This window comes from Giraffa tippelskirchi, chromosome 3, assembly GCF_054371585.1.
Source record: "Giraffa tippelskirchi isolate mGirTip1 chromosome 3, T2T-mGirTip1v1.2.pri, whole genome shotgun sequence".
Taxonomy (NCBI): domain Eukaryota; kingdom Metazoa; phylum Chordata; class Mammalia; order Artiodactyla; family Giraffidae; genus Giraffa; species Giraffa tippelskirchi.
Genome location: NC_137277.1, coordinates 4200693 through 4226548, shown reverse-complemented (window position 1 = coordinate 4226548; position 25856 = coordinate 4200693). Strand labels below are relative to the sequence as shown.

The 25856-nt window shown below is 43.2% G+C and overlaps 1 long non-coding RNA gene across 7 annotated transcripts in view; it reads left to right on the top strand.

Moving 5' to 3' along the window:
- LOC145543545 (uncharacterized) overlaps positions 1-25856 on the top strand; it is a 448599-nt gene that overhangs the window by 235019 nt on the left and 187724 nt on the right. For 3 of the 7 annotated variants that reach the window (XR_014080784.1, XR_014080789.1, XR_014080793.1), the window contains 2 exons: positions 10856-10981; positions 12421-14653. The exons of 1 other annotated variant lie outside the window; for it this stretch is intronic. This is a non-coding gene — a long non-coding RNA (uncharacterized LOC145543545). Of the gene's footprint in view, positions 1-10855; positions 10982-12420; positions 14654-25856 lie in introns of those variants that run through there. 3 more of the 7 variants (XR_014080792.1, XR_014080787.1, XR_014080788.1) reach the window with 1 other exon arrangement.

Genomic DNA, 25856 nt, shown 5'->3' with positions numbered 1-25856 from the left:
TTTTAAGGATTTGTGTAATTTTAAAAGAAAAATATATATATAATTGAAAGCTAAATTCAGCCAATTGGATAGTTTCAGGAATTCTTTTTTTTCACGTCAAGTCCTATTACTGCCGTTTCCATAGTATCTCTTTGTCTCTGACTCTTCACGTTGATTCTTGTTGTCACTTAGATTTCCTTGACCTCTTTTCTGTATTATTTTTTACTGTAGCTTTCTAACTGGCTTCCCCACCTCCTCTTCTCCAGCCCATTGCAGACCCTCTTCTGCTCTGCTGGTAGATTAATTACTGAAGTCTTAGGTCCGATCATGGGGTTGTGTTCCCAAGGCCCCTGCACGGACGTGCTTCCTGACGGAGTCCACACAGAGGTCAGAAGGATGCTCAGAATGCCGCTGTGATCCCAGCTCCTCCCGCGCCTCACCTGTTCGGGCCACCGTGGCGTTCTCTCTGGGGCAGGGAAGAGGTGTCCTCTTGTCGGCATCCTGCACAGCTGAGGAAGCGCCGTGAGGACTCGCTCAGCGTCTCCCGTGGGGGAGTCTGCAGGCCGAAGGGGTCTCTCCTGACGCTGAGCTGCGTCGCGTTGTACAAGAAGTGGCACAGATGAAGCAAGACCGTTCTTCCTTTCTTCGGTGAGTCTGTGCTCAGAAACGTCGCTGAAAGTGTACTGGAACTCTTTTGCTGGACTTCTGGCTTCTCACAAAGACAGTTGCATCCAGGAGTGGTTGTCAAAATCAGCGTTCTCTCAGAGGTTGACAGTAGAAGACTCCTATTCTGCCATCTCTGTGAACGTGGGTAGGACTTTTCAAGGCCAAGTCCCTATCTTATTAGCTCTGTTGAAGTCCTGAACAAGTCCAAGTCCAGGACCATAATGGCACAATAGAAGACACTTAACAGAAACCTGAATCAATAATGACTACCCACATCTTCCATTCAACATTCATCTTAAATAAATTTAAGCACACGATCTTACATCTACTTTTGTGATATAGTTAAACATAGATATATATCTTGTAGACAATATTCTGGTACTTGTGGTTTTTGTTTGTTTCTCTTTGATTTTACAGAACTGATATGAGAGATGGAAACACTGTTCAGTAGTATGAGCAGCCAAAGGCAAACAGGAGCTCTCTGGTCCCAGGATCCCTGATCCCGTCTCCGCTATAGCTCTTGTGTGTCTTTCAGCTGTTCAAAGGGATGCCTCTCAAGGATGGAAAGCCAGGTTCTTTCCGTCTCACTTCTAGGCCTGGCAAAGACTGTAGTACCTGCACACAGTAGGTGCTTAAGGCATGACTAGAAAAGAGAGGACTCTATCAGTGCATTTCAAGGCTAGACTAAACCTGCTGATTTTCACCTCAGGGAACAGAGAGATTTGAAAACCCATCAAATCCAGCTCTTTTGTGGAGTTCCCCCCAGCCCAACAAAATGATGTATCTGAATGGCTTCACTGTGGGTTTTCCAGTTGTTTGACCAACGTGTCTTGTTTTACCCCACCTTCAGAAGTAAATGAGAACATGCCAATGAAACCCCGAGTGCATACTTAGCAAATGGCAGGTGCTCAGGAAAGAGCGTTATAAATTAGGAATGTTCGTCTGGCTACAAGCACTGCTGAGCACCCTGTCCTCTTCACTGGTCCAGCACACAAGTGCAGCCATGCTTCTCTGCAGTTCAGTAGACAGTCCGTGTATATCAGTAAAGTGAATGAATGCTCCCTGCCAAAGGGCGTTTACCATTCCCTCATAGCTCAGCTGGTAAGGAATCTGCCTGCAATGCAGGAGATCCCGGTTCGATTCCTGGGTTGGGAAGATGCCCTGGAGAAGGGAAAGGCTACCCACTCCAGTATTCTGGCCTGGAGATTTCCATGGACTATATAGTCCATGTGGTCGCAAAGAGTTGGACGCGACTGAGAGGCTTTCACTTTCACTTTTCATTCTGAAGGTAAGAATATTTTCGGGCATTAATCCCCAAAGAGCTCTTTGAAAGGAAGGTGTTTAATCAAGAGAGGATGTGTGCTGGTGTGCCAGAGGACTGAAAGAGAGTTGGATGTGCCTTTCGAAATAGTTCTTGCCCATTGTTAGCCTGGCAGTTGGGGGAGAGGGGCGGAGAATGGGCTTCTAAATTTGCCTCTTGTTGGACTTTATGGAAATAGATGTAAGAGTTGGGATTCACTGTTATCTCTTGGCAAGTGAAGGTCGATAGGTTGATTAAAGCAATCACTGATATCTGTTAAACCAAAGTAAGTCCGTTCATTTGAGAAAAATAATAACAGTCAATGAAGAAGGAGAAGAAAAGGAGGCAGTGGAGGGTGGCAGGAGGAGGAGAAGGAAAAACAGCAGGATCGGGAGACGCTGTCATCGACCAAGTGCCAAATGTGTGTCAAGCTTTACGAGCGAGGGATTTTTAGGGCACTATCTTATTCTGACTTTAAAGATAAGAGCATCTCATGAAGTAAAAAGTGTTTCCCATTTTCCAGATGATGAAATCTGCAGGACTCTTAAGATTAAACCAGTTGCTTAAGCTTACACACGTAAGTAACTGAGCCAGGACTAGAAGCTATGATGCCTGAGTGCAGATTCCATCTTTCCTCACCCTGCTTCCCAGAATAACATTTATCAGAATCCTGGATTAAATAAATGAAGCTTCTTAAAGCCCATGGGATAATCAAGGGCACTGCAAATATTTAACTGGATTCTATAGTGAACATTGCTTCCTGAAAATATTTGACTCCTAGTGTTTTTTTTTTTTCTTCCTCTTGGAGCATATTTTAGAAATCCTGTTATTAGGAATACACTGACAAATGTTATCTTGGCATCAATATTATTCTAGAATTATACTAGTATCTGGTTTTATGGTCTCCTTTCCTTCAAAACTGTTTATGGCATGTAATTTATTAAATCACTTTGCTTTTAACATATAAATATCTATTTGCTGAAGTATCTCTCTCTTTTTTGGAAGCTTGCTAAGGTATCAAACCACAAAGTATTCCTCTTAAGGCAGTATTCTTGGAGATATGTTTGGCTTAAAAATATCTAAGTTGCATTGATAAGCGTTTTTACAAAACATAAAGTTCACTGTAAGTTCTTAACCAATAAATATTCCTGTTTCATAAGCACATTTCAGTCACTTAGATTTTGAAAATAGAGGTCTTCTCATGGTCTACCATCAAGAAAATGTTAGAGAGTATATTAAAACTTTTCTATAGTTTATTTCAGTTGAATCCAAGAAGTTATAGACTATTGGCTATATACAGAACATTGTGGAAAGTCCAAGGAATATTGAAATAAGATAGGATCTCTGGTCGCTGGTCTCAGAATCTTACTGTCTAGTGGCCTGTGATATTATATATATATATATATATATATATATATCCTGTAAGATACATCAAATGAGAGTAGGTTAAATATAACAAGAGGGTTGGAAAGGACTTTTCTGCTTGGTAGGTAAATGTTCAACAGCCTAACTCACCTGACACAGGTGGCCTACCACAGGGAAGCCAAGGGTGTGTTTCTCCATAAGAAATATCACAGAGGAGAATAAAATCTTGAGGCAGCATCCCCAAACCAATGAGTTTTTCAAGGCATGCTAAGATTGGCAAAGGGTACGGGCTGCTATGGTACTGGTGTTTATATTGTAGGGCAAATAACTGTCTCGGTTCTACATGACTTAGAATCCTAAACTGTTATGGGGAAAAGGAATTTTCAACATTCTTTTTCCAAATCCCACACATTAAAAAAAAAAAAAGTGCAACGCCAAGACACATCCACCCTGCTGGGAATCCATCGCCTGCGTGGGGGCACTGACTACTCTGTCTGGAATTTGCTTGTGTGTAGGAAGCGTGAAGTATATTAGTTCTTGGAAATGTGATACCAGACATAGACAGGTAAGGAAACACCAGTCAAGTGAACTTTATAAAGAAGTGACTTTGTGGATGGGGGAAAGTTAAGGTTTTTCAAAAAAATTCTTTTTGAAACTGCATTTTTAAGTACTTAGAACCAGGGTAAAGCTTGTCCTGTTTGATTTCTGTTATCTTCGTGCCTCAAGAAACTCATAAACATGCCCATAAATTTTGAAATCAAACAAGCACAAATTTCTAACCTCTTCTGTAAATGTCAGAAAAGGAGAATTTTCCTGGGGGGTGGGGTGGCTGTTTAAAATTTATTGTTAGAATAGCCAGTGTAAGATCAGATATTTGCAATCTAATTCCTCATTGGCTGTGAAGTATTGGAGAAGTTACTTATGTTATGCAGACCTCTATTTCTCTATTTGTAAAACAGGAGCAAAATTGTCCATTATAACCTATGTTATAAAGAGTGGAGCATGGAAGTCAAAATGACAGACTTGGGTCAGTGTTGTTGTCCAGTGGCTAAGTCACGTCTGACTCTTTGTGACCCCATGACTGCAGCACACCAGGCTTCCCTGTCCTTCACCATCTCCTGGAGCTTGCTCAAACTCATGTTCACTGAGTCAGTGATGCCATCCAACCATCTCACCCTCTGTCTCTCCCTTCTCCTCCTGCCCTCAATCTTTCCTATAGTATAAGTATTTTATGAACTAATTAAAAATATATTCAGGGACAAAAATTGGAAAGAACCACAGGTGGGAAAAATGTGAATATTTAGAGTGGTAATATTTGGATAATTTTTATAACTCCATTGTAGATTTTTATTCTGTTTGAAAGATGTAAATAATACTGTGGGATTCTATTTCCAGCAAGGCTCAGTAGCTCCTGCCAGACCAGTCCTCTAATAAGTAAAAACACTGAATTCTGGACAAAACACAAAATGCAGATAAATATATGAAGGCACCGAGAGAGAGTAAGCAAAGATAGGCAGATAGTGAAAGGAAGCTGATGTTGGAAAGAAGGTGACGGCATGGGTGAGTCTGCCATTTTTCCGAGCTTTTAGCCCGAGGACAGGTCCCAGTCAGCCTGTGTTACATGGAGTGGCTGAAGATCAGACACAGAACCTAAGTCACATTAGCTGGATTAGCTTGAAAAATCAAAGGAGAGAGGCTTGGGTGATCACAGGACCTGGAAAGTAGGAAAGGAGAATTCCAGAAGGCAAAGCTTTACATTCTGTGTTGACACTCTTCCCAGATTTCTGGTTGACTTCCCCTGGTTCCATAGCCAGGAAGGCATTGAGGCTTTTCAGCATCTCGGAAGCTCGGTCAGAACACAGACTAAGCGTGTAAAGAGCAGGGGTGGATCTCTCTTGTTCTTTGGGCTGTGCTGACCGGTTGTGTCTATAAGGGTGAAGGAGGCAGTTACTGGAGAGGGACTGACTGCAAGTATTGAAAGGACCTAGCTCACAAGAAGGATGCCCCTTCCACTGTAGGTTCTATTTTTGCCAAAGATTTCTCTAATAGATGCAAAATCTGTCATTTCATCGTTAGTGTTAGAGGCAAGAGTGGAAAACAAAATATTCCTGGGAGAGGAAATAATCTTGCTTTATAAAATATTGTTTTGCTGGGTGGAATTACATTCACAACAGCTATTTTTTGAGAACTTGTTCTGGACCAGACATACTGGTAGGTGCCGTACATGTAGATTTGACTCACTGTGTCCCTAGGGAATACACACTTTTATCCTAGTTTACACAAGTAAAGGCAGGCTCAGTGAGGTTCAGGAGCTCGGGTACGGTTTGTAAGCCTTAGCCAGCTCCCGAGAGCGCTGCTGCCTAAACGTGAAGGAAGCAGGAAGCTTGCAGACGGAGGGCGGCTGAGACGTCATGAGGAGACACTGGTGACCCTGAAGACAGACTTTTCTGTTTGATACTATTCCCTGTGGCTGTTCTGAGACTGACGTAGGTTCACACAGAAAAGGGCCTTGAGGAGAAAAAGTCGCTGAAAGACCTTGGAGGGGTCTGATTCATGTCTGACTAGCGGGAGCTTTCTCCCAATGTCCATATCCAGTCAGTCAGGAAGTCCTTCCTTAGAGATTCTTTCTCCCCGAAGCCCTCAGATGTCTCTCTTCATGCTCACCCCCGCACCACGGTCCCGGCCACCAGTGTTCCGTTTCTAAACCTCATGTCTCCCCACAGCGGTCCCTTCATGAGCCAAAGCTAATCTTTCTAAATCAGAAGTCTCATCAGAGCACTCCCTGCATAAGCATTTCAATGACTTCCTAAATTCTTCTCGATAAAGTCCATGGTCTCTTAATGTTGGACATTGATTCTAAATTTTTACTATTATAGTCAAGCCTTTGAGCATCGCTTTACATGTCTTTACATACACAGCGCCGCACGTCACGCTCATCACTGAGGCTACTTTTCATTTTGCTGATTCCATCATCTCTAAATTTCCTTGGCTTGGCTAAGGGTCCAGGGCTGGTCCAATAGAGTGACAGTCACAGCCATAGTTTTCTTCCCAAGACACACATGGTTAACACTCACCCTGGATGAAATTGCGAGGAGGCAAGAAGTATAACTGTTCTCTTTGGTGTTAGAGATCTCTTTATCCCTGGCTCTATTATCATAACGAAAGGGCATGGAGACAGAAGCAGCAAACGCACCTCCTGAAACAATTGTTGCTTTCCCCTCAAGGAAGGCATCTAGGAATACCTCAAGGAATACTGTGAGGAAAGTATTCTGGAATAGATAGAAAGGACCATGGGAACTGAAAGGGGCTGTGATAGCTGGAACACAAATACAACTAAAGATAAAGGAAAGATTACAGGAAATCTAACCCTCAGCATCTTACAGCTTAGTATGAAAAGAATGCCAGTCCCTCATCTTTTATAGCTTCCTGTTTAAAGAGGATGATCCTGGGGCCAGAGAGGCCCCATGTCTAGCTGAAAGTGACACAGTGGGTTACAAAGGAAAGAAGAACCACATTGAATGCAAGTCAGAAACGCTAAGCCTGGATTCATTCTGGAGACGGTACAGTAGCCATTGGGCCCATAGGAGGACCAGGTGATTCAGAAGGTGAAGAGAAAAGTACTGCCTTCTTTTTTTTCTTTTTGGTGGAAGATCCTTCAGATAAGCATCTCTAGCATTTCGACTTTTCTTCATCGAAAGGGAAGAAATAAACAGAAGCAAATATATCAGGAAGATGTGCGTGGAATTTAAGAAAAGTAATGCAATTTAAAACCATCAGCAGAACTGGGCATTTGGTAGAGCAAAGATAAACGGCTTTGAGAGCCCAGTCAGAAGTCAGAAATGCTGGAGACTGATGGTGTCAAGAACAAGCAAGAAATCTGGGGACACAGCCCACACGAAAGTGAAAACGAAGAGGAAGCAGAAAGTCTCCTGAACGTTGAAGAAGGAGACACGTGTGTGTGTGAGGAGAGGAGACTAAAGTTAGACCGCGGGACTCGTTACCCGAAGGATGAAGTCAGAGGGAAGGTCGCCTTCTCACCTCTCCCCTTGCCGCCTTTCATTTCACTTCATTTCCTTAGAACACCTGGGCCTTTCCCTTCTCACCCCCATAACATCGTGTCAACGCATACGTGTTCTGAAATTATAGATGATAAGCAAAGAGGAGAGAATAAGATACATTTACCCAAGTGGATAGAAGGTTAGAAGATTTAAAAGCAAAACCAGCTGAAGAGGCATCTTTAAAGCCTCGAGGAAGAGCAGTGTTCTTGAGCAGATGAGCTCCCTGCAGAGCTTAATAGGGAACTTGCAGAATTTAAAATAAGCTGTAGGCTGAGAAATACATGCAAGTTAGTGAAGAAGGGCCTATTGGTTTGAAGAAGGGGGAAGGATAAACACCCTGAACCATATTGAGCACCAACTGTGAAATAGTTACAGGAATATTATTATAAAGTCTAGCGGCAGTAGATGGCAGAATGATGCATGAGACCCGAGCAGAAATGAAGGGAAGATGGTATGTGGCTGACTTACTCTAAGAGAAATGATGAAATACTGCCAGAAGGGAGATGGCCAGGTCACCCAGGGAGCATGGACCACGACCAGACCAAGTCTCCTCCAGAAGACAAGGATGCTTGTGTGCAAGTCAGGGAAATGTGTGGGCAGGACTCAGGAATATGTGTTTTTTCCATGTTTCCAAAGAGAATAGGAAGAATAAGCTAGAATATTTTGATGGCTTGGAACACAGACTTTTTCGTGTTTTCCTTTGTAGGATGGATCCAGGCCCCATCCTGGATCCAGGGAATTTTTCTAGATGGTTTCATCCGTCTTAGCACTACCGGTCATCCTCCGTCCAGCAGTTTATCAGTCCTGTCCACTTTCCTTCATTAGAGTTTTTCAAATTCCCTCGCAGTGTTACTGGTCTTGTTCAAGCTTTTATTCTTCGTCACCCATGCTGGTGCTTTGGTGCTGTTGTTTAGTCACTCGGTCGTGTCTGACTCTTTGCGACCCCATGGACTGTAGCCCACCAGGCTCCTCTGTCCATGGGATACCCAGATAAGAATACTGGAGTGGGGAGCCATTTCCTCCTCCAGGGGATCTTCCTAACTCATGGATCGAACCCGCATCTTCTGCATCTCATGCATTGCAGGCGGATTCTTTACCACTGAGCCACCAGGGAAGCAATTAGTATTGTATCAGTGCTAAAATGGATTTTGGTAGTTTTGTAGCTATGTAAGAGAATATCCTTTTTTGCAAGGAAAAACACATATATAATAAAGTGACACTTTATAACGTACTCTCAAAGGTTCATAAAATTATAGAGATACATGAATGGAGAAATCACTGCTTTTGCAATTGGACTTTTATCATATTTGGGTTGATATAGTTGCCTGTAATATTATCATTTATCTTTAGTTTAATGTCCCTGAGGATGTGAACCCATTTTGGGTGTTTCCACATTGACTGATTTGCTCTGGTGTAAGATGTTCGAGACCTGCTGAGAAGCCACTAATACCAAAACGCATTGTTCAGTTGAATGGGTGAGCAGCAGTTTGTGGTGGAAAGAACCAGGGACAGAGGCCAGGAGACCCAGGCCCCCAGCTGTGCTCCTCACTAAGTGATCGTGGTCATCCACCTCCTCTCGGCAGTGTCGTAGTTTATGTCAAGGAGGCTGGAGTATGTGACTCCTAAGACTCTGCGAGTCCTAAAGCTCTCTGTTTAAACATGTGAGCAGAAAGATAACAGCAGAACACTCATTCATAACATGGTATGCAAGTAAACTGGAAGGAAGTAAAAGCATGAGTTATTAGCCAAAGCAGACAGGGCGGATGGCATTCTGGTGCTGCCTAAGATGAAAGGGACATTTCTTCACAGTGAAAGAACTGGAACTGGCCCAGAAAAGTCTTACGTGATCATAGATGACAGGAAAGAACAACCATGATGGGTCAGGAGTGCAAATGCTCATCAGAAATAAATTAGACCAACTGTTACATATACAGCCATATGTACATGTATATACACATATACATCCGGAATATTCATTGAAAGGACTGATGTTGAAGCTGAAGCCCCAGTACTTTGGCCACCTGATGTGAAGAACCAACTTAATGGAAATGACCCCGATGCTGGGAAAGACTGAACGCAGGAGGAGGGGACGGCAGAGGACGAGATGGTTGGGTGGTATCACTGAATTAATGGCCATGAATTTGAGCAAATTCCAGGAGGCGGTGACGGCAGGGAGGCCTGGAGTGCTGCAGTCCATGGGGTCGCAAAGAGCTGGACACAACTGAGCGACTGAACAACAAAATATAGTCATTACAACGAACAACTTCAGTCTTCATAGATATTGATGAGGCAAATGATGAAGCAATGCGGCAAATTACATAAGGATATGGGGTCTCTGGACACGACTAAGTGACTAGCACAGGCACGCACACACTTGTCATCCCATTTAAAACACTATCTAAGAGTATAATATCTGTGAAGGAGGACGATAAATACCAAATTTTAGACAGTAGTGATCTCAGGAAGAAGAGGTCATATAAAAGGAACAAGTGTAATAATTTTGGAGACCAATAGACAAGAAGCAACAACTTGAGAATAATTCCCTAAAATAAATTTGACCCAATTTATCGAAATGGTAAGATTTTATGATAATGGTAGAAAAAGACAGAATGGTGTTTCTTATGTTATTCATTATAACTTTCGGAGTGTTCTGAATGTTTTATAATGAAAGGCTACATCCTCAAACAAGAAAGTGTGTAAAAGTGAAGGATGAAATTGTTTTAAAGTGTTCAGAATAAAAACTTTGGAGAAAGGTACTTAAGAAACAGTGATAAGAAAATGAAACTAGGCATAATACAAGAAGTGCTTTTGCAGGTTTGGTCAAATAACCTGGAATCTAGCATTGAGGGTCACCCATTTGTATTTTGAAGGCAGGGAGCTTATCTCATACCTTTTCTGAGTATTCAGAGAGAATTGAGCCGCATATTTCTGGCCCATGCTGTCTGAATTCAGGCATCTAGACTTTAGAGTATAAATCAAGCTTTCTTTTCCTCATGCTTCTGTGCTCAAGTTTTATGGAAAAAAGACATAGCTTTGTTTGGGATGTGGGTTTTTCTTCTTTGGGGAGCAGGAGCAAATGTGTTACATGGCCATTGTTTCTGACAGTTCATTTGTGCAGATGAAACAATCCATTCATTTGGTGAATCCATGGAATCAATGGCTTCCACTTTGTACCCCTTGAAAAATATACAGCATTTCAGGCCCCTGGATTTACATTCCACAGACTTTCTGGTATAATGGAATAGTTCTGGATCCCTGGAGGGCAGCATATGGCTCTAGGAGAGTGTTGATGGCTTCCCTGTGACACGGCGTGTGCATTTCCAACTGTTCTCGCTTGGAGCAGTTCTTTTTTTTTTTTGGAGCAGTTCTTTTAAGAGTGCTTTGACGTATGACGTGGTAAGAAACACCTCTCAGTAACCGTTTATGAGGGAAGTTGCTTGTAGACTTAGGTCCTAGGGCTGAAATGTGACCTGCTCATCTTCCTCAGGCAGGGATGCCTCTAGCTCAGACGGCAAAGAATCCGCCTGCCACTGCAGGAGACGCGGGTTCAATCCTTGGGTCGGGAAGATTCCCTAGAGAAGGAAATGGCTACCTACTCCAGTATTCTTGCCTGGTGAGTTCATTTTTAATAGCACTTTGATTTAAAATTTGTTTTGAAACAAGCATGTCAAAAACTCTGTATTTCCCTTCTATGTCCAGTTGGATATTTTTGGAAATCGGTATTTCTACCATACCGAGAATTAAAAGAAAATAATCATAAACAGGGTGGGAGGGAGTTTATCAATGAGCCACTGGCACGAATTGCCCCACAAAGATAGTTCCCTATTTCATTTAATGATGATGTTACGACTGGGGTCGTTCTCAATTGCCGTATCGGGGAGGTAACTGCCTTGCTGCTTCCGGGGTCCCCCTGGTTCTCCACACTCGGGCAGCTGTGAGCAGCTTGGCTCCTCGGCCCCGTGAGTAAACCATTCATGACAGATCTGCAGCATTTTTGGATAAAAATTCAATATCAAGGTCATGACTTTGAAAGATAATTGCATGTGTTTGGAAGACCTTGAACAGCGAACAGCCAGCATTAAAAATGAGTGAGGTAGAGATACTGCTGTCAGCCCTAGTCACAGCCAGAGCCCCCGGACCAGCTCATCGGTCTGTGGAAGGGGATGCTCTCCATTTTTCGTCCAGGAGCCCTGATGAGAGGCCACGATTCCTTGTCCTTGGAGATGACGGGCCTGAACAAGGACTATGGAGAAAAAATAAAAGATCGGAAAGTGTAATTGCGTTTGCAGTTAAGGGACACAGGAAGGGGTGGTATAGGGAGAGGTTCTTGACCAGCCTGAGCCCTGAAAGGGGAAAAGGGATAAAGAGATTCATCCTCTGTTGAAATGAACTGCCCTTGGCTGTGCCCCTAAACGAAAGCAATTTTACAGCCATTATAAAATGCTTCTTTAGCAGCCAACCCTCTAACATGTCTCTGCTTTACTGTGAAGCGGAGGAGCGCAGAAGCCTTGGGAACCAATGCCCTGTGTGTCCCAGTGACTGACTACCGAGCTGAATTATTGGAACAATCATGTAGGGTTCTCCAGAGGGCCCCAGCATTTTAATCACTGGAGAACCTGAGTGGCCCGCTGTGCCCTGTCATCTCCTGATACTGCTCAGATTTACCCACGGAACCAATCTGTTTATCCATGGAGCTAGTCTCAGACTATTTTCTTTAACATTATTAAAATGTGGCATGGTGGTTTGAGTGGGAGTTTGGAATTCTGACTGTTTAGTTCAAATCACTGTTTCATAACCTTGGGAGACATAGAAACTTACCTTTATGAGCCTCAATTGCTTCACCTGTGGAATGGGGAGGACAGTGTTATTTATTAAGCACATTGTGTATTAGTTGGGATGACCTCTGCTGAAACTAACAGGAAACCCTCATTTCAAATTGGCCTGCCTAGTAACAAAATTTATGATCTCACGTGAATGGAAGTCAGGGTGAAGTATAATCATTGGCTCAGTAGGACTGCTCAAGGCTCAAATATTTTCTATTTATCTCCTCAGCCATTAAATGGTGGTGGTGTGGTTGCATTAACTGCAGATGTCATGACAAGGAATACTGATGTCAGGTAAGAAGAAAGATTGTCACATTCTTGTATATTCCTTTTTGGTGGTTTAGTCAGGAAGTCATGTCCGACTCTTTGTGACCCCACGAACTTAGCCCACCAGGCTTCTCTGTCCATGGAATTCTCGAGTGGGTTGCCATTTCTTTCTCCAGGGGATCTTCATGACTCAGGGTTTGAACCCTTGTCTCCTACACTGCAGGCGTTCTCCTGCATTCCAGGTGGATTCTTTACCAACTGAGCCCCCAGGGAAAACTTTTTAGGAGGAAGAAAATCTTTGCTAAAAATCCCCTCTCCAGATTCCCTTTCATGACTTATTGGAATTGGTAACATGCCCATGCCCAGATCAACACTGAAAAGAATGACATTATAATAGTTATCTTAAGATAATTGCTCATAGTAGATGTGAGGGAGCAGCCACCATGACTGCTACACAAAGTGTTTTGTTAATTATTCAGTGAGATACTACACATAAAATACTTTATAGAATCCTGAGTACCAAAAGGAAAGATATATCCATCTGAATGCAGAGTGCCAAAGAATAACAAGGAGAGATAAGAAAGCCATCTTAAGTGATCAGTGCAAACAAATAGAGGTAAGAACTACACAGAAAAGGTCTTAATGACCCAGATAATCAAGTTGATATGATCACTCACCTAGAGCCAGACATCGTGGACTGCAAAGTCAAGTGGGCCTTAGGAAGTATCACTACGAACAAAGCTAGTGGAGGTGATGGAATTCCAGTTGAGCTATTTCAAATCCTAAAAGATGATGCTGTGAAAGTGCTGCACTCAATATGCCAGCAAATTTGGAAAACTCAACAGTGACCACAGGACTGGAAAAGGTCAGTTTTCATTCCAATCCCAAAGAAAAGCAAAGGCAAAAAGTGTTCAAACTCCCGCAAAATTGCACTCGTCTCATGCTAGCGAAATAATGCTCAAAATTCTCCAAGCTAGGCTTCAACAGTACATCAACCGAGACATTCTAGATGTTCAAGCTGGATTTAGAAAAGGCAGAGGAACCAGAGATCAAATTTTCAACATCCGTTGGGTCATAGAAAAAGCAAGAGAGTTCCTGAAAAACATATACTTCTGCTTCATTGACTATGCTAAAGCTTTTGTGTGTATCACAACAAATTGTGGAAATGTCTTTAAGAAATGGGAATACCAGACCACCTGACCAGCCTCCTAAGAAATCTGTATGCAGGTGAAGAAGCAACAGTTAGAACTGGACATGGAACAATGGACTGGTTCCAAATTGGGAAAGGAGTATGTCAAGGCAGTATATTGTCGCCCTGTTTATTTAACTTATATGTAGAGTACATCATGTGAAATGCCAGGCTGGATGAAGCATAAGCTGGAATCAAGATTGCCGGGAGAAATATTAATAACCTCAGATATGCAGATGACACCACCCTTATGGCAGAAAGTGAAGAGGAAATAAAGAGCCTTTTGAGACGAAAGTGAAAGAGAGTGAAAAAGCTGACTTAAAACTCAACATTCAAAAAATGAAGATCATGGCATCCAGTTCCATCACTTCATGGCAAATAGATGGGGAAACAATGGAAACAGAGAGACTTTATTTTCTTGGGCTCCAAAATCACTGCAGATGGTGACTGTAGCCATGAAATTAAAAGACCCTTGCTCTTTGGAAGAAAAGCTATGACAAACCTAGACAGTGTATTAAAAAGCAGAGACATCACTTTACCAACAAAGGTCTGTATAGTCGAAGCTATGGTTTTTCCAGTAGTCATGTATGGATATGAGAGTTGGGCCATGAAGAAAGTTGAGCCCCAAAGAATTGATGCTTCTGAACTGTGGTGTTGGAGAAGACTCTTGAGAGTCCCTTGGACTGCAAGGAGATCCAACCAGTCCATCCTAAAGGAAATCAGTCCTGAATATTCATTGGAAAAGACTGATGCTGAAGCTAAGCTTCAATATTTTGGCTACCTGATGGGAAGAACTGACTCATTGGAAAAGATCCTGATGCTGGGAAAGATTGAAGGCAGGAGGAGAAGGGGATGACAGTGGATGAAATGGTTGGATGGCATCACTGACTTGATGGATGAGTTTGTGCAAACTCTGGAAGTTGGTGACAGACAGGGAGGCCTGGTGTGGCAAAGAGTCAGACAGGATTGAGCAACTGAACTGATTGAGGCACCAAAAAAAAAAAAAGATCAGTGAATTGTTATCTGTTATTTATTAGCTAGTGGTCAGTTTATTAATTGATACTAACGTGAAGTGCAGATACTCCAGGAACTGGTTTGTTGTAATGAGCCAGGAGACTTTAAATGATAATAATAAATGGTAGACTTGTTGACATCAATGTCGACATTCAATGAGCACGAATTCGGAATCTGTTTCGTGGGCTCGGGGTACTTTTCTAGATATCCATGCATTTGTTTGAACTTCCCCAGTGGCTCAATGGGTAAAAAAATCTGCCTTCAATGCAGGAGATACGAGTTCTGTCCCTGCGTTGGGAAGATCCCCTGGAGGAGGAAATGGCAACTGGAGTCAGTATTCTTGCCTGGAGAATCCCATGGACAGAGGAGCTTGGCGGGCTACAGCCCATGGGGTCGTAAAAGAGCTGGCTTAGTGACTAGCCGTGCATGTAGTCGTGTAACTGGAGGAGTACCATCCTTGGGAGTTACATCTACTGCTGGGACTGGGAAGTCACTGAACCATCCAGGAAGAAGGAAAATATTATTACAAGCAGAACAGTTTCTCAAGCCCCTCCAGAGCCCCTCGCTGCCTTCCAGCACAGCGGACCCCCGATCTCTCCGGCACTTTCCACCCACACTGAGGACCTCAGAGGCGCCCATTTTTCCTGGCAGCCCTCCTGCTCTCCTGCTGCCCCTCGAGGTCCCCGGAGTTCCTGCCAGCTTCAGAGCAACATGTGGTAGAACCCAGTTGGCTCCAGGAGCAGGGGAGGTGTTCCCTCAGATAATCACTGTTGTTCTTGCAATGTCTCCAACTGCAGCAGGGTCCTAACCACAGGCTGGAGGAGGAGATGGAACAGGCCCAGGGGGTTAAGATCGCTCGGTGTGGACTGAAGTGGGAAGGTCCATGAGTTCCTTCACCCATCTCCCAATTCCCTCCCAAAGCCCTGAGGTTGAAAAAATGGACCTGTTCATTAGACTAATGAGGTGTCATGAGTTTTCCCTCCTCCCCTGTGTTTTATTTGTTAGAGGATAAGTTCTGAATGGGGAACAGGTGATACCTTGACCTTAGGGTCTAATCGAGGGTCCTAATTCGGGCTGCAAACTTCAAGATGCTTCGTAGGCATTTTCTACATTTTCTTTACAATCAATATGCAAGGTTGGTTGGGGCAAGCCTTGTAGATTTTTGCATAACCTGCCTCCACTCTGGATCACAGCTAATAAATAACAAGAGGACTTTCTCAGGCTCAGTGATGGGACATTTGGTTGAAAGGGGCAATGCAGGTGCTTCTAAAACCCTTACCTCAAATGTGCCAAGATTCTGGCGCCTGCAAGGGTGGTTTGGGACTCTTACAAGACCAGCCATTCTCTGGGAAGTTTCCAAGAGCTTCCTGTTACTAGTCAGGCAAAAAGACAGAGATGAAGAAAAAGTAAAAACAGCTTCATTTCTTTTGGGGAGTTCAGCATAATTTTTGTGGTTCAAGACAGATTCAGAAAATGCCAAGCTTGCAATACATGTCACCTTTTTGGTAATGCTGTGGGTAGACAGATGGTTAGTGGGCCTGTTGATGGTGGTGTTGGTATTGTGGGGGCGGACTGGAGAAAATCCTTCATCAGACCTTTCAGAATACTTTCAATAACTATTTCTTGACATCAGCAAACTCCTGTCTATTCTAAATTCAATTGGTGGTTTCTCTTTCTGGCCTTGAGCTTTAGTTGCAGAATCATGTATTGATTCTCTTCCTAATATTTAAATGCTTTATTAACAAAATAAATCTATCTAATACATACTCATGGAATTACTGCTTTCAGTGCTTTCATTGGGACCTTAAAAAGGAAAACAAAAAATAGAGATATAATAAAGGAAACTGTTTGTTACCACAAAGTCTCTTGAAAGCATTATCTTTTTTTTTTTTTTTTTATGTAGGAAAGTAATATTGTTAAGTTTCTCAGCTGCTGGTTGAGCTACCACTCAGGAAGGACTGATGCCTCCTTTTTCACAAAGTTATTCAGGACATGTTTTCTTCTAGAAGTGAACATTTTGCTTCCTTTCCAAACGGCAACACTGCACTTCAGAACCCACAGGAGTGCTTGATGTATAGGAGCCTCACTGTATTTCAGTGTAAAAATATAAAAGAAAAATTATTCTAAAAATCTGTTCATGGCAACACTGTATGCTTGTGTGTGTGTACACTCAGTTGTGTTTGACTCTTTGCGACCCCATGGGCTGTGGCCCACCATTCTTCTCTGTCCATGGGGATTCTCCAGGCAAGAATACTAGAGTGGGTTGCCATTTCCTTCTCTAAGGAATCTTCCCGACCCAGGGATTAAGCTCGCATCTCCTACGTTGGCAGGCGGGTTCCTTGCTGCTGAGCCACCTGGGATGCCCTCAAGATTGTATAATGCTGTTTTTGATTTCTGGTTGAGCTGGCATTGGTTTGTAACTATATTATACAAGGTTCAGATGCGCAACATTAAGGCGGAGTCCTCTTGGTAGCTGCACTATCAGGAAGAAAGAAAACAGGTACTGTTGACTTTGGTGAGGACCCTCCTGTCTATTTCAAAGCCTCCTCGCTTGTTCCCCCAGATACACACAAACGCATGCAAATTTTCTACTTGTTCACACGAGTGGCCAGTTTATCTGGAGATCTGCTACATCAGGATCAGGCAGATTCATAGAAAAGAGAACTTTGCATAAAAGAGAACGATCTTTGCAGGAGCTAGTATTGATAAGAGCCTCCAGCAGCGACCCTCCCTGTGAGGGTGGCTGCAACCTAACCAGCCTTTCATGCGCATGAAATTAAGGAATCCCAGTTAGTCAGTTAGAAAGTGTGAATTCCAGTTTCAGTATTCTTTCAAATGTTTTAAACTCCTATAGTCACTGCCAGTATTTATTCATCCACTTATTTATTCATTTACCTATATATGCAGTAAATATGGGTTGAATTTACCATGTCTCAAGTTACTGTTCAAGAACTGAGGATGCAAAATGAATATACTTGCACTCAGCTCTCAGGAATCTCCTAGCCTCTTTCTGGAAAGGGATATACAGACGCATGGTTATAATAAGAAATAGTAAATTCAGTGATAGAAACATTTAGAGGGAGCTCTCAGTGCCTAGAAGAGGGGAAGTGGGCATCACAGCTTAAGGGTTATCAGAAAAGAATTTCTGCAGAAAATGCTGTCTCAACTATACATTAAACTCTGGGTAGAGAGATAGCTGTACAAAAGGGGATGATCTATTGCAAGAGACTCCAGGCTTCTGGAATAGTTTATGCAAAATCGTTGAGTCAAGAATAGCCTGAAATATGGGCGATTACGAGCAGTCCAATGCTGCCAAAAAACTTCCATCAAGGAGGGGAAATGTTAGCAGATAAGGTTTTAGGAGGAACTGGGAGTAGATCTCAGGGGGCCTTCCTGTGACATTTAAGAGCTTGGGTTAATCTTATGGGAAATTAGGAGTAGAATGGCTTAAATCATGGCATGACTAAATGTTTGTTTTAAAATACATTATTCTCTGTAGAAGATAGATTCCAGCAGTGATATGCTGGTAAAGGTTTAACAACCTCCTCTCTGAAAACAAAATATCTTGACTATAGCATTTGCTGATTTCCATGGTGTAAATGCTCCCACTGGGCAGATTTTAAGCTCCCAACTTGGAGTCACTGAACCAGGAGTTGGGACGGGAAGGGCACAGTTGACTCTCAGGAGCGTAGGGTCAGCTCCAGCCCACCGCCGGATTGGAGGGGATACATCGGAAGAACTGAGGCCTGTGAGGAGGCTTCTATAGTTCCGGCAAAGACAACATGGCCTGAACTAACAGAGGAGCAGCTGATGTGGAGGAGAGTGTGGCTTGGCCAGTCTTGGAGGTTGTGTAGATGTGGGAAATATGCGATGAATAGAGAAAGATGGCTCCCATGCTTTTAGTGTGAATCCCAGGTTTGGTTGCCACTCAGGAGAGTGAAATCTGGTGGGAAGCATGTAAGGAGAGGACGTAGTCAGACCGGGAACATCTTGCCAGCGTGTTCAGTTAGTGGTGGTGTGTGTCACCCTGAGTCCGGGCGCTAAGAAGGGGTGGCTGTCTGGAGAGAGACGTGGACACAGGAGTTACTGTGTCTAGGTGCTGATTAACAGCGTGAGTGGGTCAAATCGACTAGAGAGAACTGGAAGCGGACGCGCAGAGCCTCCCAGGTGCTGTGCTGGAGAGTTGAGGGCGTGCTGTGGGTGGGGGACAGGTATGCAGACATGTCGATTTCTTCAGTCCTGAGGCTGCCTCCAAGTGTCCTGAAAACACAGAACAGGGCTCGGGCCAGCGGAACCCCGGGACCAGTACCCTGGGGCCACGAGCAGCTTTATCAGGCTCCTTTCCTTCACGCATTGTATCAATTTTATCATCTTCCATAGGGTTTCCTGATATGGAGAGGCAGGTGAAATGTTGGCGTGTTTCACAACCACTGAATACATCATTTGAGGGGAAGGGTAAAGAAAATAATCTTTAGAGGGAGACAGGAGGGAAAAGATCAGGGAGGGAGGGTCAAGGAGAACCTGGAGAGAGTAAGATCAAGGGAACGGAATGTCTAAGTTTGCAGAACGAACCTTCTTGCTGGTGGTCAGTTACCAAAGCGTGTGAGTTCATTCGCTTCTCCTCCGTGTCGTTCTCTTATTCACTCAGTTATCATCACTCAGGGAGTCACAGGCTTGTATCAAGCCCCTCTGAAGTGAAGGTGCTGGACTTCTTGAAGATTACTTCCTCATTTGGTTCTGCTGATCGCATAGAAGAGATGAACCTTGTAGCTAGTGAGAGGGTGAGTCAGTTTGCGGTGGTTTGAAGGTTTACATGTCACCTTAGTATTCCCGTTACTTGGAGGAAAGTGCCGATCTTCTCAGGAGGCAGTTCCCAAAGATCATGAGTATTCCTTCTGGTGTTTGGTTGAGAACCTCCTTTAAGTCACTTTATCTTTCAGGAAAACTTGACCGCATGCTGCAGGCCAGACAGCAGGCTGAGAATTCAGTAGACAGACAAAATCCTTGCCCTGATGGAACTCATGTTCTTGAGGTGGGAGGTGGACTATAAGCAAATGAATAACTGCAATGCTTGGATGTCAGGTGGTGATGAGTGCTGTGGAAGAAGATGAAGCGGGAGAGAGAGTGAGAGTGGCTGGGAGAAACTGCGATTTAAAAGAGGGCGGTCAGGGCAACTCCAGCCGTGCAAGCAGGCCGGTCTCCTGTGTCATCGTGGCCAAGCTCAACCAGTCACCCACATGGGAAGCTCCTTACCCAACGGAGCATTTTAAAGGGCACTCGAGGGCCCGATTTTAATCCCAGTTTTGGCTCACAAGTCCGTGACCTTCTTTTGTGTTTGTGTTAGTTAATGGCTAAACCTTTCTTTGCTCAGTGTCCCAAAATCAATGCCTGTGCTCAAGCTGCCACAAATGGAACATTAGAAGATTTTCCCTGGTGGCTCAGATAGTGACGAATTTGCCTGCACTGCAGGAGACATGGGTTCAGTCTCTGGGTGGGGAAGATCCCCTGGAAAAGGAAATGGCAACCTACTCCGGTACTCTTGCCTGCAGAATTCCATGGGCAGAGGAGGCTGGTGGGCTACAGTTCGTGGGGTCACAAAGAGTCGGACAGGACTGAGCAACTTAAACTTTCAGAACAGTCTTAGGTCTCCTGTGGCTTGACACAGGGCATCTTCAATGTCTTCAGTTTTAGTCTCTATACCGTGTCACCCATCTTGTGTGTGTACATGTGCTCAGTTGTGCCTGACTCTTGGCAACGCCCTGGACTGTAGCCCACCAGGCTTCTCTGTCCATGGAATTTTCCAGGCAAGAATACTGGAGTGAGTTGCCATTTTCTCCTCCAGGGGATCTTCCCAACCCAGGGATCAAACCCACGGCTCCTGCACTGCAGGCGGATTCTTTACCACTGAGCCACCTGGGAAGCCTCACCCATCTTACATCCTTTTATTTCTGGGGAAAAAAAGGCCTCCTGGCAATTTTATGTCCCCTGACGATAATACTCTCCCAGAGCCTGGTTGTTTTGCTGGCTGAGAGCTGGCTGAAGTCAAGTCCTGGTTCATTAGCTTCCCAGCGCCTGAGTATCCGGGGACCTGGCTGGAAAGCGTGTGATGGGCGTCCGTGCTGCAGGGTGTCTGGGGCAGAAGGAGCAGGAGTTATAATGAGGTCCCTCTGGTCCTTTGAAAATTAGCCTCCCTTGAATGGGCTCCAAGACAGACTTGTACTGGACTGAGTTTGGCAAAGCAGGTGTACCTCATTTTACCTTTTATGTATGTTCCTAAAAGAGCGAATGAAAAGGAATTTGGCAACTCGAATCCCATCTGAAACGATCTAATGGAAAGCACTGAGTGCATCCTTCCTGAAAGTGAATTTATTTTCATATGAGACAAAAATTAGTGTATTTGGAGTATGTCCATTACTGTTTTATCTCTCATGAAAAATTTGAGAGTGCTCAAATTATGTGACCAATGTGATAGCTAAGGCTTTATTGCACGAGATATTTCCTAGAACGATGTCTGTTGTCAATCAACTTCTAATGTAAAAAACTGAACAGTAAATATTTCAGGCTTTGTAGGTCATAGTGTCTCTGTTGCAGCTACTCAGCTATTCTACTGAAGTGCAGATACAGCCATAAGCACAAATGCATTAGCATGGCCGTGTTTCAATAAAACTTTATTTATAGATACAAAAATTTGAATTTCATGTAATTTTCACATGTCCTGAGAGGTTCTTTTGTTCTTTCCTTTCAACCGTTCAACAACTATTAATATTATTTTGTGGGGCATACAAAAATATATGGTCAGCTGGATTTGGTCCATAGGCTACACACATCGTTTTCTCCAGGTTTCCATGACTTTGTCTAGTGGAGGTCTGGGCGTTATTTTTTCATCTATGTATTTAATAGAAAAGGTCCCAACCAGAGTCCCAATATCCCCTCAGGGCTCTTGCATCTGTGATGTAACCTCTCTGACTCAGTGCCTTTACCTGTTATATGGGGAGAATGAAACTTGCCTCTCATCAGTGGTAGGAAGATTAAATTTTCTGATGTTTATAGAGCAGGCGACACAGTTCCTGTCCATAGTAATCACTCAATAAATTAACATTCGATGTATGACAGTAGGTGCTTAATAAACAATCACATCTTCCCCTTTCCCCTCTCGTTGGAAAACCGTTCTGCTCTCGGAGATTGCACTCAGAGTGAGCAAGCCTGTGGCTTACAGACACGAGGAAGATTTTTGGCCAACGCCATCTTCCCTCTTTCCATCGTGGGTTGTTTTTCCCCCGTGTCACCGCTTCTCGAGAATTTTCCCCTGTTGAGTGTTCCTGGCGGTTCCTGACCTGGCCACGGATCTGACAGTGTGAGCTGGCCTTCCCTGTCGCCGGATGTTTGGACTTGCTGAGCTTGTTTGAGGTCCTGCCTGCATGGGAGACCTCCTGATTTTATTAGCCAGTGTATCAGGCAGCCAGTTTCTCGTCGATAGGGAACCCTCTCAGTTCCCGTTTCCCAGTCACGTGGCCTTCGGAACCTTAGGTTGCTGTTTGTTATCACTAAATTATGAAGGGCTGTTTCTTCCCTGAGACTTTTATTTCCCTCTCTCTTGAATATGCATGTTGGGTCACTTCTGCACATTTTTAAATAGGTGGAAAAATTCCACTGTGGAGAACTCTACCCCAGATTGGAGGCAGAAAGTGAGTAAATGGTGGTGCATACAGTCAGTGTCACAGCGGGATAATGAGAGCGCCTATGAGAAACAGGGCTCATGCAGGAACCAACCCACAGGTAGAGTAAGAGGTAGGAATGTCTGAAGGTCTCAGGGACACAGTGACATCTGCATGGGAGCAGGCAAAGTGGAGCTTGCTTTTCATCACTCAGTTTTGCAAGTGGGGTACTGCTGTGGTTCTAGTGTGTGAGTTAGTATGTGTATATTACGTATATGTATGTATATGTGTGTATGTATGCATGTGTATATATGTATGATGTATGCATAATTTTTAATGTAAGAAAATGTAACAAAACACTAAACTGCATTATCTTTGTTATGTTAAATGTAAATACATATATATATCTATATATATCTATCTATCTATACATATATCTTAGGTAGAATAGACAGTGAAGCCAATACCAAAGGGTAGCATAAAATATGAAGTGTGGGCTCCCTACTGTCCAGGGGCCTCAGCAATAAAGATGAGTGAGGAGGTGGTACCCAGGACTGCTGTTTTATGACCACCAACAAGGAATTGCTTTACTTCAACATTCCTTCCAAGTTTGATCACTTCTTTCTGCTGTAGAAATGGTTTGAGAGTAGATTCCTGCCCACTGACAGCTGGATTAGAGTTAAGAATGATTTTTACCAAGCCTGTAAATGCTGAGCCTCTATTCTCAGACCACGGAAGGCTGTTTCAGGTTTAGTAACTGGTGTGACATTTACAAGCTTCCTTGTGTTCTCTGTCAAACTTCCAGTTCAACCTGGGAAAGACGAAGCCACCGAGCATCCTGTCTAGTTTGTGTTAGACAAAGACTCTCAAGAACAATAAAAGATGAAGTTGCTTGAAAGTTAGCAAACTGTTCGACAAGAGAGTAATGTTATGATGAAAGGAAGGTAATGCAGAAAATAATACATGTTGGTGAGGATGTAGAAAAATAGGAACTCTTGTGCATAGCTGGTGGGGATGTAAAATGGTACACTTTCTGTGGAAAACAGGATGGCAGTTTCTCAAAAAATGAAATGTAAAATTGCCATATGATCCAGCAGTTCCACTTCTGAGTGTAGATGAAAAAGAGTTAATAGGATGGACTCACACATATATTTATACATCCACATTCAGAGCAGTATTATTAACTAGGCTAAAGGTGGAAGATACCCATGTTTCCATCAATGGATAAATGACTAAACAAAATGTGGTATATGCATACAATGGAATATTATTCAGCCTTGAAAAGAAATTTTAAACATGCTATAACATGGATGAACTGGCTGATTGAAATGAAACAGTAATAAAAGGACAGATACTTTATGATTTTACTTCTTTGAGGTATTATACCAAGAGTAAGTAGAGACAGAAAGTCGAGAGGAGAAGGAAAGAAGGAAGTCCTAAACCAGCAAACATTGAACCATAGGGACAATGGAATAGGGACGCGAGGTTCAGAAGCAGGCTAAAGCCAGATTCCCCACAGGAGATTCTTTTTGTTTAGTGTCTTTGCAAGTTGGGATTAAATGTTTCATCCCCATCTCCCTTCCTGGATAAAGAGCTGGGTTTAGGTGGGGAAAAAAAAATCAGTGTGCAACAATCCATTGTTAAAAATATTCGTTCAGGACATAGCATGTAAAATTGTTGGGTATAATGTATTACTGAATGCCACTGTGTGAGTGGTACATAAGAACCAGGCAGTTCTGTTCTAGAATAACGTTTTGCTGAATGATCAAGGACTTTCCAGTAGGAAAAAGACTTACCTGGTTCAGTCACGTTCTTGTTGTTGTCAGTCTCCACTGCAAATGCTGATCTCCCCAACTTCCTCCCAAATGTCAAACTACAAGCCTACCTCTCACCTCCCTATCACCTATCTTTAAAAATGTTTGTTTTACTCTGAGGATGGTGTGGCGTATCTAATGAGAAGGTGGCAGGTCTTCATTTGCAGTGAGAAGATACTGTCTCAATGTTCAAAAAGTCTTTGATTATTCCCAGTGATCTTGACCCATGGACAAAATTCTGAAACGCAGCCTCACCCCCAGCTTTGGAAACAGGTGTCAGCAGGAGGGAAGCAAGAGCGCATCCGTCTCGTGCTTTCTTTCAGGACATTCTCTCGCTTTCCCTCTCTCTTTTTCCTCTTTTTAAGCAAAGATTGGCTTAAAGGAAGAATAAATAAGAGTGAAAGAAATGGTAGTTGAAGAGAAGGGTGAGGGTGGAGGAAAACACCAGGGTGTTTTTATTTTATTTTTTCTATATAGCACTCTGGGAAGTTTTGAAGGGGGTAAAAAAAAAGATTTAAGAAGTGATACTTTTGAACTTCAGCCAAAAGTAAGCCATCAAAATGGGACACTGTCTCTTTAAGTGCAAGTCTGCACAAACGAAAGGAAATTAATTAAGTATCCGACGCTGGTGTGGCGCCATGGAAAGAATACACAATCTGGGTCCAGCATGCCAAATCCGAAATGAAAATGAAGGTGATCCGTCATATTTGGCTGTTTTTTTAAGACAGAATATATATTTTTGAAAGTTGACTAAGCAATTACCCAAATTAAAGAAGCTGGAAAAGCAAACAGCGGTAAAAATGCTTTAATTTTTTAGAAGGTAAATTAGTTTTAAAATGTGTGCCCTTTATTATCTTAATACCAAAGAGAAAGAAAAAAGTGTTCCTTAACTCCTTAACGGCAGCATCTAGGCAAAATTTATTATTTATTTACTGCCTCTGCCCATGATAAATTTTCCAAACTTAAGGAAAACTTAAGAAGACTCAGGTTGCTTCTAAGGAAGAGACGCTCAGCGTATGTTTCTGAGTTTGAGGTTTGTTAAAGGTCTTCTTCCTTTGTTACTTACGGTCTCCAAGCGTTGCTTGCTTGCCTGACATGTTGTCAGCAACCAGATGGAATTTCTCCCCATCACCACTCCCTACCCTCTGGAGCACGTAACTTGGGCCCTGCCATTTGGCAGGTAAGGGCAGTCTTGCATTGCCATGTTTCTAGATTAGTCTCTGGCAAAGGCTAGGAGAAGAGATGAAAGGACTTTGGCTAGGAAGGGATCCACCCAGAGGACAAGTGAGCCACGAGCCAAGTGGACTGTGCCACGCAGACTTTTATTGTTCTTCTTCAGGGGGCTCTCAGAGATAAGGCTCCTGGAAACTCCATCTTATTTCTCCACATCCCAGAGCTTTTCCCAGGGTGGTAGGTGGAAGTAACTGTCAGAAAGAGACACCTCCTAAAACAAATGCAATATTTATGGAGATTGCTGAAGACAAGGCTATTTTAGCTTGGACTCCCATGGGTGCAACAGGCAGAAAATCACCAATGGTCTTGAGACAAAAAGTAAGTTGTCTTTCATTAGTTGTCGGTGATAAGTTGAAAGATCTACCAAAGATCTGGCTTCAGCCATGATTAAATTCAGTGCTTAGCTATACAGGGTGCTGCCTGGAGTCTTCACTTCTCTTTTGGCAGTTCTTTCTCACTGTGGAGCTTTATCTTGCCTCTTGTAGGTCTAGTG